The following is a 15,818-nucleotide window of genomic DNA, read 5'->3' on the forward strand; positions in this document are numbered from 1 at the left end:
TCACAGCCACTCTGAAGTCACTGAGCTCAACTCGGGAGAAACTATAAAAATGGATGTCCCATGATACAAAGTAGCGTGTATCCAATTACCTAATAAGCCACTGGGTAAGTAGGTTCTTAATCTCTCTGTCCATATCTGCTAACTCAAGAAATGAGGATGATAAACACAATAATACTGTAAGGGCTTAAGCAGTAGGTTTTCTGTGATGCATGGGACTTGATGCTGGCAGGGATCTTCTCTCACTGTGTCACTACGCAGTGCACAGTGGGACCTCTGGTTTTTTTTGGACATGGAAGCAGTCGGTAACCGCAGCAGTTATCATTAAGTCAAAATGCTCTAGGTCTATTTTACCCTGGCAACACTTCGACTTGGTATAAAATAATACATTGATAGTGTTATTTTATATTACTATTGTACTAATTAGTTATTAACCACAGATAGTGCATGTTATTGATTAACAGGAGTTTGTGACAGAATACCGTACTAGCTCAGTTGTTGTGTGAAACCCATGACAAAATAAATTTTTACAGAACTATAACAACTGAGCGAATTGCCTAGATCACAGCCAATAAATTATATTGCTGCTACAAACTGAATGGTATTTAACCACCACACGATGGATGTTTGGAAGTGTGGTGCTCCAACACCTGTTGTGATTGCTATTGTTCTGACTGAAGACAGATTTTTAACTATGCCAATATATGCAAATCTCTTAGCCTGAATGAAGAGCAAAAGTTTTTAAATAAACTGTGATGGAGTAATTAAACTCATCTGCCTGAAGCTTAAAGCAGATACCTTGTGATTTATCCATTCTCACCAAATCCCTTGCACAACTTTTCTCTTAGTGCTCTGTTATACTCTGAGGAGGATTAGCTACATCATGGTAGAAAGATTCCTGCCAGGTAGTATGAGAGATGTTGCAAAGCAAAGCAAGCTTCTACTTGGGAATAAAAAGAAGAAAAAAAAAAGAAAAGAAAAGAAAAAAGAAAGTGCCTATGTTTCTCAGGGTTTGGAAGTTTGTGGGGTTTTTTGTTTTGTTGTTCTTGTTTTGATTTTTTGTTTGTTTGTTTGTGTTTTGTTTTTGAGGTTTTTTTGACAGCTGCTTTTTACACTGCGATTTTTCTTATGGAAAAGTTTCTTAGACACATGCCTTTATTGGTGGAGCAGCAAACAAAAGAATCTTGAAAATAAAGCAGAAGAATATTACCAAGGAAAGGAAATGAAAGGCAGTTACAAGCTGCATACTAATATGGAATGCTTTTTTACCTCTGTACCAAAAGTAAAATAAAAATTCAGTGAAGGGAATTTTTCTATAACTGTTATGTAACAGATTATAAAAGATAAACTTTAAATTTTCTGGGAAAGTACTGTACTTTTCTTGCAGTAAATGCATCTGAAAAGTGGCTTATTGTTTGAAGTGGTGTTCAGATCTTCCCAATGAAATTTGAGTTGCTTGTCAGATGTGCAGAACAGAAAAGCTGTAGACTTAAAAAGGGAAAGTCATTCTGAGTTTCCTCAGCTTCTCTATGATCAGAAAGAATATTAAAACTGTGGGCCTTATGCTCTGTAACATAGTGCCAAGGTCCACAAGTTCATAGAGGCAGATAGTAGTTTACCACAGCCAAAGATCTAAAAGACCCAAGTAAGATCAGTATTATTTTTGAGATGTGGTTAAGAACATCGAGTTATTCAACAAGAATATTTAATAAAATCTATTTTCTCCTCTGAATAATTTTGCATATCCATCTCTCACATATAAACCAGGCCTTAACAGGTAGTTCCCAAATACTTATTCCTATGCTGCAGTTAAGACTACATTTTGTCTGGCAAGACCATAGCCTCCAAAGCTGTAAGGTACCTGGAGTTACAGATGCAGATGCTTGTGGTAGGGTGGACATGGACAAAATCATATTATACTGACAATACTAAAAGTGTAGTTGAGAAAGATTATTGTGGGACAAAAGCCTTTAAAACCAGTTGAACAATAGAAAACCAGCAACAAAAGATCCCAGCTACTAAGCAGGAAAGAGACTGACCCTGAAAAATAGGAGGAAAAAAAAAAAAAGAAAGCTTGTGAACTGATATGGTAATTTTTTATACATTTGTTGTTAACCTATGCATACAATATTTTAATTCTGATAATCAAAGGTATAACTATGTGTGTACAGAAAGATCTAATGATCCTGGAGAACAGAAGGAAGATATCACTTTCTCATTCAATTTGTCAAAGCACTCTTCAACACCACAGTTTTATCTGATTCTCTAAACTCAAGGTTAAGTTAGAGAAATTTTTTTAAGCTTTCAGTTTGTTTGCTTTTATACAGAGATCCTATAAAGCATTTGTATGGAGGATTATCCTGTGGGAAGTTATCTTGTAAAAACATACAGTATCAACAGTATCAGCCCTCAGACATAAAACCTCCAAAACTAATTTGATTTTCTGTCTGGCTAAGAATCTCCTAGTTATTTTTCTGATCTTATTAACAGAGAAAAATGCTGAAACAAAAGTCAGACATTCCCACTGAATTACAGAGAGAATGAGGCAGTAACCTTTTGATCATATAGATACCTATGAGAAGATACATACCAAAACAGTGGGAAAAAACAGAAGAAACGTATGTCACAGCATGATACAGCTCTTCAGAGAGACCTCAGTGTTTCAGGTAATCAGATTAAATTTCAAAAGAATTTTATGTATGTAAAATTTATATTTGAATAAATATCTCTGCACATTTATATAAATACATACCCCTCCCTTATCATACTAACGAAGTATGCTTTTGTGTATTAAATCCATTCTTCTGGCCAGTGGAAGCTCTGAGCAATCTTAAAACCATTTTTACTGATGTAAATATAAATAATTCTTAATATATCTTTTTTACAATTAGATGGGAAAAAGAACTTAGCGCTTCAGTAGCACATACAATGCAGTTGGTTTCATGGTCTTATGATATTTATATAAACAACACATTAACTTTTAAAGCAAGTAGGATCATACTTTCATTAGATATATCCTGTGCAGTAGTGACCATCTCACCTATTAGTGACAAGCACTTGAAAATAATTAGTCACAGCTAACATTAACTCCAAGAATCACAAAAATATCACTATAATGATAACTTGCAGTCAGACCTCTGCTAAATAACATCGCTGACAAATTTCTTTTAAGTACTGAGTTACTGGACTATGTCTATTTTATTATGTGATGTGTTAATTCATAGGTGTATAGTAGCATTATAGAAATTTTTATATGTTCCTTAAAGAGGAAGAATACATAAGCTGTTTTTATATAGTAATTAAGCTGTTCTTTTTCTGCCTTGGTTGTTCTTTGATATTGTTAATAAATCAGGTGATATATGAAAGCCGTCTCAGGATGGAAATGTGTTTGAGGTTTGCAAAATCATGTAGGCGATGGATGAGGTGAATGCAGACCTGTTACTCACGGAATCCCACAATATATGAATGATTGAGTAAGTTATAAAATTTTCAGAAAAATTATGTAAGACAGCTAACAGAAAGCTGAGGCGTTTTTTTAAGGTGAATTTTGAACTTCCAAATTTTGTTGACCTGGGAAAAAAATCCCTGGATTGTAATACCAGAGATTCAAAAAACATTAATGTGTGAATAATTGTGAATGCTGGAAGAACCTAGGATCACTGGTAGCAGCCGGGGTGTTAGTTATGTTACATTCTCATAATGGACTAGCAGACAGAGAAATTACATGATTCAGATACCAAAAATTACCACTGTTGTCTAAGTATCTTCAAGATATCAATCTATGATGCCACGTGCCACTTCCATAATTGGGCAGCTCAGTGACAGTGCTGAATGCACACTGTTGGCCCTGGCTGTGTCCTGCATGGGGCGGCTTCTGGCATCTTCTCACAGAAGCCACCCCTGCAGCCTCTACTTAATCCTTGCCACATAAACCCAATACAGTAGCAATCAAAAAAAAAGACTAATCATTCATATTGTCGACTCCCATCCCTTCAGAAGAGATCAACATTGCAGCAGCTATTTTTGTCAAGGATTGCTGCATTACATCAACACTAAATGTACAGCAATAATTCAGTATTATTTCCAGTAGCACCTTTTAATCTCCACTACTGGTTTCAATTCTTACAGTGAAGAATTTGTACTGTGTTATGTCATCAAGTTATTTAAACTTTAAATGAAATATCAGCCATAATTACTATAGCAGTGATCTGGACAGTAGTGCACTGGTTACTCAGTGACCACTTTCTTTTTTCTCCAGCTCAAATTTGGAATTTATACCTATAGCAGCTGTGTCCTGAGCTGCTTTCTCAAAGAAGATTTATCACTGACTTCAGGGGACAAGATCTGGGGTTGAATTCATTCAAAGCTGTTGTATTTGGTTTATATGGCAAGGTTTTGGTAGCAGCAGGGGACTGCAGGGATGGCTTCTGTGAGAAGAAACCAGGAGCAGCCTCCGTGTTGGACAGAGACAACTTCAGCCAGCTCCAAAATGGACCTGCCGCAGGACACTGCTGAGCCAGTCAGCGATGGTCATGATAACATCTCTGTGATCATGTATTTAAGAAAGGTTAAGAAAGTTCTGTGCAGAAACTGTGAGAGATGGCTGAGAGAAACAGCCCTGTAGACACCAAGGTCAGTGAAGAAGGAGGGGAGGAGGCACTCTAGGTGCTGGAGAAGAGATTCCACTGCAGCCCACAGAAAGGACCAAGGTGATGCAGGTTGTCTCACTGCAGCCCATGTAGCTTCAAAAATTATTAAGTCTGGGATTTTTGGGGTGTTGTCGTGTTGTTAGTTTGTTACAGTTCTGTAAAGAATTTTGATCTTTTTAAAGAAAAAAAAAAAAAGAAAAATATCTCCGAGCTAAAAACCCATCCAATCATGTGGACTTTGGGTAAAAGACATTAGCTTATGCCTAAGTGTCACCCTTCTCTATGGGCAAAACTTCACTCTTACTGGTACATCACTTAAGCAAAAGGGCAGCTGACACTGAGCAGTAGCAACTGCCACATGGCCTTGTCCAGAGAAAGAGTGCAAAAGGTGTCGTGGCAGTAGTTTGGAATTAAAGTATTATGAGTTTTGGAGAAATATTTATGAGCTTTCAGTTGTTTTCCACCAGTAACTCAACATTTTGTATGGAATGAAAATATACTGTCTGAGTCCTTCTAACAAGAATGTTTACTATTACAGAGATATTGCAAGATCTTAACATGAATAGCTGGGAACTTTTCCCTGTGATTAGCTGAGAATAAGAAGGAAAAAAAAAAAATTGTCCTGAGACTACTTCAAATATAAGCTGTCACCATCAAAATGATATGAGTTAAGTTCCCAATGCTGAAGGTTATATAAGTGTTGCAAATATGCTTTCGTTTTGCCTTATTATACGAAAAGGCCAGCCTAACTTATCCTTTTGGGACTGAGGTATTCATTCTCATTCTTTTTGGTTAAGTTATTATAGACAGCTGAAAGAAAGAGTAAAGAAATGGATTTTGATAGTAGAGAATATCTCTGGGGATTTTTTTCAAATCACATTTGTAGACTGCTAATACAATGCTAATAGCTTAAATTAATACCCGAAGGCTTTATAAATTCCACCATTTGCCTTGATTATTATCAGGCAGTAATGATCTGATCCAAAGCCCTCTGCAGTCAGAAAAAAAAGGTGCAGCTTATTACCTCTGGGAGAATAAGTTTTGGGTTGCAAATCAAATGAGACAGTATTTGAGCCAGATTGCTTAGTCTTCATTGGACACAAACAGCATATTGTTTGTTTCCATTCAGCTATCAGACTCTAGTGTAAATATCCATGATAACAACTGCAAATTTCAAATTAAGACTAGTCTGTGATTAAAAAACTGTGTCTACAAGCATTCTTGCCATTTCTTTTTTCCTAAAATACTCACAAGGAGTAAAGAGAATAAAAGGCAGGAATACTTGTCTTGTGGATTTGTTTACAAGTTGCAGTTTTAATATCTGTAGAATCCAACAGCAGCAATCTGTTGTTTGCTAACAGTGTTTTCTTATCAAGTCAAACTGGTTGAATTATTAGTGACAAGCATGATAGAGCCCTGATGATCAGGAAAGTGATGCCAGCTAGTATCAGCAATGCTACCTGTGAGGATATTTAACTGAAAAATTTAACAATGAAGAAAAAGAGAGCAAAAAGAGAGCAAAACCAAGAAAATCTAAACCTAAGAACTAAAACACTATGGTGAAGCTAACGAACAAATATCTGAGGAAAGGTACACCTAAAATCAAATCAGCTACAGAAGATTTCCATATACATGCCAGATTAGCTTGGGAACGCGTTATTTTAAGTATGTATAAAACACGTGCTCTATCACAAACCCTTCTCTAGGTGAAGAAACCAATATACCTTAGTGAATTTTTGAAATATTATTGATGTACACTGAAATTGTTAAGAAATGCTGCCAGAACTTTATGGGCCCTGGGGAGTACCGTATGTCTGGAAAGTCTCACTTCAGCAAGGATTCCACACAACGTGAAGTGCCAAGAGAAATCACACTTTTTTTAAAAAATTTTTCCTAAGCCAAGAAGCAAAGCATCATTACACAACCAAAGATACCTGGAAAAACAAATAAACAAACAAACCCCAAACAACCAGGTTTCAGCCAGTTGTATGAAGAACAAAGCAAGGAAGCAAGGCACAAGCAGACAGTTAGAGAATAGACTGTAACATTCCCCAGAATTAGGAGGGGAATAGTAGATAAAGAAAAAAAGCACACAGTGACACCTGGATTTATTGCTTTCAAGATCAAAACAAGTGGAGAAATTAAGACTCTGCAGTACTCGCCTACCAGGTATCAGATTATACCTGCAGTGATACAAAAAATATATGCTTATAATTTGTCTGCTCTAGGAAGGATCCATACTCAAGACAACACATCCAAATGTCAGTTTTATATTCGGAGTGTAATATCTGTTCTCTCTCTGTATTTGTCAGATAAAGGAAATAATTTTATATAACAAACGATCTCATTCTCCTTTAGTTGTTATGTTAGATCTACCTCCTTTCCGCAAATTTCTGGCACTTTATCTTTGACTGATGAATGATAATTGGATGAAAATACTAAAAAAATACTCCACACACTGGAAGGAAACCCATAGCCAGGAGCTCGTCACTGTGTTGTTTGTGTGATTTAGTGATACATCCATGCTGTTAAATTAAGATGAAAGAGCAAGCACAAGCATCTATGTTTTCTAGTAATTAAGTCACCCTGTCTATGTCTTGGACTGCTCCAACAAGCCCTCTCCATTGCAATCTGTCACCATGAGGGATAGCCCGAAGCAATTTTATTGCAAGCCAGGTCATATACTTACCCTTGGGCCTATCATTATGTCCCCCAGTGACATGGGCATAGCGTAGGAAGCTCTGGATGCTGGCCAGAAATGGAGCTGAGCCATAGCCAGGCTGCTTGGGAAAGTCCAGTGTGTGTGATTACATCCTACGTCCTTTAGCTGAGAGAATGGGGCACTGCTGAGCCAGCAGGTGTTCAGTTGTCCAGAAACAGAGATATCTTCTGTGGGAGAGGACAATGGAGCTGTTGGAGAGATCAGCTTAATGGGACTTCATGCTTCCAGAGCTGCTGACAATAAAAGCTGATCTTAGACACGTTTTACAGTACATCTGAGAAATGTGTCAGCTCTGCTCTTTTAGAGAACTTTGTTAGGTTCTCAGGAGAGCTAACATGTTGTCCTTCATTTTGATTATATCACCTTACATCACTCAAAATTTAAGATCATGTTCATTTTCTGCCATGAATAGACATAGTCTAGGAATGTTTAAATGCTGGCCAAACAAATCAGCCAAGGACCAACAACAAGAATATAGAGTAGCATCAGTTTTCCGAAGTCCTCTGATACTTCACATGTGAATATATGTGATACTTTATGGATAGTTCTTCAAGTGCTGTGCAAAACCCCAGGAGTATTTGTGAGATTGACAATAGCATTTTAAAAATATACTTTGTGCTCTCACCTTGAATCCAAAGTCCTTTCCAAACTCTTTTATGTCACAACAGAGTGAAGAACTTCCATAAGGTTGATTTTTCCTTGCTTTGTTCTTGTTCTCTTGGCTTTTATCAGCATCCCTGATTTAACTGCATTAATTTTTGCATTAGAGGCATTGTAAAATGTTAATTAATGGTTAGAGTTTTACAGTATTATCAAATGCTTGACATACACTTTTAAACTTGCAAATGCCATGACTTGAACAATATCCAAATCTAAATGTGAACAAAGGCAGTTTATGTATTTCTCTATGTCAGATTTCCATCCCATTGAAACTGGGGTCAAATGGTTTCATCGTGTGAATAAAGAACTGACAGTACCTGAACGTATAGAGAAAACTACAAAATGTTGCCCTGAATTAAAATAAATGGGCACAAAAAACACTGTCTTTCTCACTAATGTAAGATCCAGTATGTTCTGGTTTTGAAGTGAAGTTATTCAGCATTTATGCAGTAACACTGAGACCCAGCATGGGCTTATGTTTCAATTCAGTGGGCTTTCTTTTTACTAACAGCAAGACAACCTACTTGATTCTTTTCAAAAGCTTCTTATGAGAAATTGAATGGACATGACCAAAGGCTTTCTCATATGGAAAAGGTGTGCTTCAACATTAGCATCTTCCCTTGTGGTGCCTGAAGGAATGAGGTTGTCCCTGGGTCTGCCAGAGTAGCATGCTCTCCTATTGGGATCTCCCTTCCATTTCAGGATTTCCAGAAGTTGTTAAGCCAAAGGCGAAATGTACTATTATTTGCTGATTTCTGTATGACAACATCTTTGCACAACCCGCTGCACAGTAGCAACTTTTCTAGGACAAAATGATTGTTCCAAGTTCCTAAAAAGAAAAGCTAATTGAAAAAATGAATAGAAAAAGAAATGAGTGAGTGGATGAGTCTACAGTGTGCTGTGATACCCACCAGAGTTCAATTAAGAAAACAGCTGCTGTTCCTGAACTTTTACTGTTACTTATAGTCAGATAAGTCAGGGAAAAGGATCTCAGGTGTTGAACCGCATGAGAAATAAATTTGCACTTGACCTTATCCTAAAAATATCAGGTGCTATTCTTATCTATAACATTTCTTTGCCTTCCTTCCTTCCCCTGAACCAGTACAAGCACATATTACTGTTTAATAGGAACAGATATACATGTGTGTGCTAGAAAGAATGCTCCACATCTACCATGGTGTATGGTAACACAGTCTTAATGCTTTTAATGATATTGCAGTCATTCTGGTCATGATAGCAATTCTTCCCCAATGTAGGAGAAAATGGATAATACTTAGCATATTTGTCAACAAATTAGATGAAATATAAACATGTAATACTGTCCTGAGGTTGAGCTTTGGGCAACTTTACCTTTTTCCCACTGCAAGCATTTCTTAGTTTCCATCCTGCAGAAAGCTTTCCTTCCCACACTCCTTTGCCTAGTGATGCTTTTTGTGGTCTCCTTCTGATTGTACTCAGACTGACATGTTTCTTCTCACACACAAGCCTAACCAAACAAAACATTTCCATAGTCTGAAGTGGGTGCCAGTTTACACTGGATGGAATTCAGTGTGTCCTGAAGAGATTATGTCCCAGCTACCTCAGCTGACACCTTTTTGGGAGCTGCGCACTGGTGCGTGACAGGAAAGCTTTCTGTTCATGTTTCAGAGGTGGAGTTTCAAGGCTCATTAAAGAGGACATTAAAAAGGATGGGTCAGGCCTAGTGTTTTTTCTTTCTCAGTGTTGCACTAGATGAAATTCTGAGATCTTTTCTTTCTGAGCCAGCACCGAATTGTTTAGTTATGTAAACTATGTGCAGGCACCATAGTATTCAATGCCTTAAAAACATACTTTCCCCCAGTGTCAATAGAACTGAAAAACTATATATTCATTTCTTCTCATCAACTTATATTGAGCATTGTATTCAGTTAATCTCTGACATTTCCTGGGTGTCATTTCTAGCTAGGACATTGACCTCCTCCTAGTTTGCCTCCTCCTATAGAGTTGGCGACAGGGACAACGCAGCTGTTGCACTTTGGCATCTGCTTAGAAGTTTGATAAGAAGTTCAAAAAAGAAACAAGTGGAAGACAAAATAATTGTAAATACTAATTCTGTATTGAAATCCGAGTATTAAGGGAGATGGGACAACTTCTTTCCGAAGAAACTTTGGGGAGCTTTGTTTTTGGCAGGTAAGACTCACTAACTGTTAAATCCCAGAATGTATGAGTCACTCCTCCTGTCTGGCTCATGGCAAAAGACTTTGGAGGAATAGCTTTTGAAACATGAAGAACAAAGAGAGAGAAAATAGTATATGGTTAGCGCGTTGACTAAAGCAGAAGCATGGAGAGTGTTATTCTAGTAGCACACAGCACTGTTAAATTGGCCTAAGGTGCTTTGGCTCTGTTATTTTTTCTTTATTTTTCAGCAGCTTAAGGAGAGAGGGAGGAAAAAAAACTTCTCATAAGCTTCTGGTATTTACCGATGATTTAACTCATTTGCCGAAGTACCATTCGACCTTGGCAGTGTGTGGCAGTAATGTCACAGTCTTGAAAGAAAAGCCTATATATTTTTCCCTGACTTTAAAAGCAGGTTAGTTCAGGTTTGTTGTTGTGGGTTTTTGTTTTGTTTGTTTTGTTTTGTTTTGTTCTGTTTTGGGGTGGTTTTAGATTTTGTTTTTTCTATCAGCTATTTCAAGCAGAGATGCAAATTGTAAAATGAGGTTTTTAATAATTTGTGTCTTATACCTATAGTTTTTCTGAAGAACCACAATTCCTACATGGAAAATCAACAGGAGAGATCCTATTGAGCATGCTAAGGTGGTTAATGTTAAAGTGTGTGCTTTGTAATAGATCTTATGCAACAGAATAAAGTGGGTAAGAGAGACGTTTGTCTTATAAGCAGGAGAAACATGTTTTATTGCTTCCTTCTGCATTCAGAAAATAACCTCCTAACTTGTTTTTAAGGTTTGACACAGTCATCTATGGATTTTGATCTTGGAATAATTTGCTGTGGTACAGTTAGTGCCTGTCTGCGATTCTTGAGATTACCAAGGTTGTTCTGATACCTAGCTACAGCCTTCTTTTTTCTAGTCAGAAAACGCATGTTAAACACTCAGATAGAAATGTGATACGGAAGTTTCAGTGGCTAAGTTTAACTCGAAACTTTCCTTTCTCTTTTATTTTCACGCTTTTTTTTTTTTTTTAATAGTCCTTCAATGCAGGACATCTATATTCTCTACTGAGCCTGAGATTTATTACATTATATTTTTGTCTTCAATTATTGACTAGTTTCCTAGCCTCCCTCCTTAAAAATGCAGAAGAAAAATTTTGAAACTTCTGGATGAGAAGCATGGAGGGATCAGCACATGGTATTAATCTTACCCCCCATTATTTTATGATTAGGAAAGTCCTTTCATACATCTACAGACATATATGTAACATACAGTTGATGCTGGCCTATCTCAGATGCATAGCAAGAAGATTGTTTTATTAAATCCCATCATTCTGGTTTTCTAGATTTGAAGAGCAAAAATTCATAGCATCTGCAGTGTGGGCTAAAGAGAAATAAGGAAAGCTGGTGAATGGAGAGAACAAAGCAGGGAAGGGCAGAGAGGCAGAGCAGCAGAGGGCTACAGACGCAGCTGCCAGTGGCTGCAGCGGGGCCGTACAGCCACACAGCTGCCGCAGCCCGTGTCTCAGCAGCACCCCCTACGGAAACTGAATTAATGGTTGCCCATGCAGGGACAAGGACATACTACGAAGGCTCTTTTGAGGAAAGCAGCTGAACAGCACCTTCTGATCTGTTAGCATGGAAAAAAAGAGGGAAAAAAAAGGGTGCTCAGGAAGCCATACCTCACCCTAAAGTTTAGTGGAGCACAGATGCCCATGAGAAGGTTCCCAAGACTGTTGGCTTTCCCAGACATTTTGGCGTTAACACTGGAATTTACAGTCACTGGCTGTGGTGGACTAAAGAAATAATTTCAGAGTATCCCTGTGGGAAACTACAGTGGGGGGTATGGGAACAGAAATTAGCCGTGAAGATATTAAGGTCTACTTGTGAGAAAGATGGGAGTAAAGGAGTATCTGGAGATATTAAGGTGTACTTGTGAGAAAGAAGGGAGTAAAAGAGTAACATTGACATTAGCAAAATTAGCCAATAATATGTTACTATTGCAGCCTGTAACCAATAGCAAAAAGACACATGAGCTGGTAAAGACTATATAAAAAAGCGTTTGTGGCAATAAATGGAGACTGCCTGTTTGTACTTAAGAACTTGGTCTGTCGTTTGTCCGTCCCAATCGTGACATATCCCTCACCATTGCACTCTGCGGCCCCTACCATCTGATGGCAATGGTGGAGAGACAGCAGGGAACTCTGCAGAGGACATCTAAAGAGAATCCTTGATAAATTACTGGGCAATTCGTTATTTCTTTCTGCATAACATTTTTGATGTGGGCTGGGGTAATATATAGTCCACACTCCTATAATGTCTATTTTATTCCTTACAGATATTTGTTGAGCTTCTTTGTCTCATTTTTTCTCTAAAAAGTCAGGACATTTTCTGAGGAAAAATCCAAAGCCCATATTTTTTGTACATAATTTCAGTGGAAAGGATGTGACAGGCATAATGTAGAAAATTGAATGTATTTTCCTGTTTATTTCCCTTGGATTTTCTAAGCCAAAGCAAGTTGCATTTACTAGAATCATTATGGACAAGTCTCTATTTAGACAAAAAAAGAGTGAAACATATTCTGGTATCCAATATCTACTTACAAGCTTTCATAGAGCTGCAAAAGCATTCAGAAAACTACATGCTCTGTCTCTTGTCCTGACTCCTGACCATACGCTGCTTTCTGATTCTGATCATGTTCACATCATTGGTGTAAGGCACACAGAAATGCTATAGCTTGCTGGTTTTGGAGATCTAACCAAAAGGGTCAGCCCAGATTACAGCATATACTAAATAAAACAAAGCATTGGGTCATCTGGGAATTGTCACAAGTGAGAAGTGTTGTTTTGGTTTTCAAAATCCGTCCTAGCTTGAAACAAATACAGTTATGGTCAGTTTGTTATTCCATCTTGTGAACCATAAGGAATGACCTGTGGCTTCCACTAGAAAGTGGATGGACTCTAGAAATGCCTGTGCTCTGATGGAAGGCTGTTCTGTCTAGCATCAAGTTCAATGCCTAGTGATGCTGCAGTGATTTTTCTTTTCCAGGCCTGAGGGTCCCATCAGTCATAACAAAACTGTCTAGGTTGACCAAGTAGTCACTTGCAAGACAGTTTACCTGAGATCTAACTCTGCCATCACTGCCCTTGTCAGCGTTTGTTTTTTGTTCTCTCTCTGTGATCTTTGTTTTGATATATTTAAGTGGTTTTGTTACTACACAAAAACCTGAATAGGTCTGTTATGTAAAACTTCTTGCTGCTCTAGTAACATGTTTCTGGCTGCTAAAAAGCATGTACCAGTAAGAGTAATTATCAAAAACAAAGAAAAGCTGTTTTTAATCTGGTTTGGGGGAGAGCTTGTGACATTTGAAGACCAGTATACTTAAATTTCACACAAAAGAGAAACAAATAGACATTGTTCTTCATATTTGTTTTAAGTGTTGCATTTGGTTACACATGTGTCTCTGTAATCTTAGCAAAGGAATAAAGCCTTATGGTGTCCCAAGAAGAAAGCATTTTCTGACAACTGTCTTTGGCTGCAACTGCACCAGTTGAATAACCTGGACAAAACATATGGATATCATGCTGGGAAAGGGTCTGGGACGTAATCAGTACCAGTTTGGGTTTGCCTACTTTACCACACTTATCTGAAACTGCTGCTTTTGCCTGGTTATAACCAGCGGGGCCCTCTAAGCAGGTGCTTGTTCTCTATAAGTAGCTGATTTAATGAGTAGTGACAGATTGACTTAGAGAAATGGTAGTGGGTAGAAATGTTACTTCTCATAGGTCCATAGTCTTAACAAATCTCCCAGGTTACAAACACAAGAAAGCAGAGTGTTTGTCTTGTTCATTGTCTCAGGGAAATAGCAAAGAAAGGCAGGCTGGCAAATGGAAGAATATATTAAATCATCCTGTGCTTTCTCTCTTCCAGCTGAGTGGTTGCTGCTAACTGTGCCGTGCAGAGTGCTGGGTGGAGAGGAGTATTCCCAGGTGCGACACCTGCTTTCTGTGTGAGTGACAGGGGGATCAGCCAAGGCATGGCACAAGGGAAAACTCACTTCTGACCCACACATTGTCGCCTCTGCTTCAGAGCTCAGCCAAGTGGAGAATAATTCAAATTATGGGTAGTTCCTACATATTCAATGCTCAAAAACTCCTTTTCTTACATGAAACTAAAGCTGCACTACCATAATATTGCTTTATAGATGGGCTCTTTCACCAAAGGCCAGCAGGTGTAGGTCCCCGCCTTGGGTTGCTCTTGTTGGGTGTGCGCACCACTGGTACATCCTCCTGCCGTGCCGCGAGTGTGACACAGTGGTGTATGGCAGTGTCACAGTTAATGACATTTAGTCTCGGGGGAAATAACTGCCAGCAATAAAAGAGTGTTTGGAAACCAGCTGATAATAATATTTTTTACGTTTGTCTCTTCAAGTAAATATCTGTTAGGAAGAATTATAGAAATGCAAAGACCACTTAATTTAGACATTAAAAGCACTTCAAAATCACTATTTCTTGCATTAAAAAATATGATAATCTCTTTATAAACAGTATGTCAGGTAGCACAAGAATATGTAAGGAAAAATATAATCTCGTTAAAGAGAAGCATAAAGTATTCAGGAGGGATCCAGGAGACTGAGGGGTTTTTAGCTAGCGTTAATGTGGCAGTTAAATTATAATAGTAGCCTAGGTACATGTCAGGAACACTGTGCTTTGTTTCCCTTCTCTGATTCACATTCCTTTACTGCAAAATGTGTCCTGAGTATTACAGCAGCTGAATGTCAGAAGCTATTATTGAATCAAATAACGATTTGTATGTATTCAGAAAGTACTGAAATGGGCTACTAACTACTCAAATCCACTTGTCAGTAACCTGATTTTAGGAGACATTTCTGGAAATGTTGGTTGAAATGTCTCTGTGCATCAAGTTTCCCATTTGTAAAACTGGGACAAAGCTGCGTTAAAAAAGTATCACAGAGATTATTCAACTAGTATTAAATGAGTTCAAGACAAATGATAGGTTAAAAATATTAAAGAAGTGGACACAGCTGATACTCTACTTACCCAATAATTTAAATATTTCTTTTACATAAAACTGCATTATTGAGTATGCTTATTTTATAAAGAGTAGGTAATTCTCCTAATAATTGTCTGATCATTCCTCACATTTGTTAAAGTTCCCTATATTTTATATAGTGTAATGCTCAAGTTATTTTATCGCAGATGAGCATCTGTTACTATTTATTGGGCAAAAACACATGATGTAGGCAGTTCTGGCCGAGTGATTTTGGTACTTGCCAATTCAAATCTCAAGACAAATAATTTCTGTGGCAGTTATGCAGGATATATTCTGACACTACATTTTGTAAATAGAAGAGAAAATGAACAAAAATAAAAACAATAAATAAAAAACACAAATAAAACCAAACAAAACCAAACAAAACCCACAACAAACAAACAAAAAACCCCAAAGAAAAAGCCAAACCCCTAGCAACCTAACAAAACATAATCTTAGCGGACTGCTGAGTGAGAACAGAAGATGGCAAAAATAATTTTTATCATCGTCCCCAGAGCCCTTCCTTGGGGTGCTGGATGGTAGGTCTGCACGATTTCCAGGTACCACTCAGCCATGTGACACTCATTGC

The sequence above is a fragment of the Caloenas nicobarica genome, chromosome 3, assembly GCF_036013445.1.
Source record: "Caloenas nicobarica isolate bCalNic1 chromosome 3, bCalNic1.hap1, whole genome shotgun sequence".
In the NCBI taxonomy this organism is placed as follows: domain Eukaryota; kingdom Metazoa; phylum Chordata; class Aves; order Columbiformes; family Columbidae; genus Caloenas; species Caloenas nicobarica.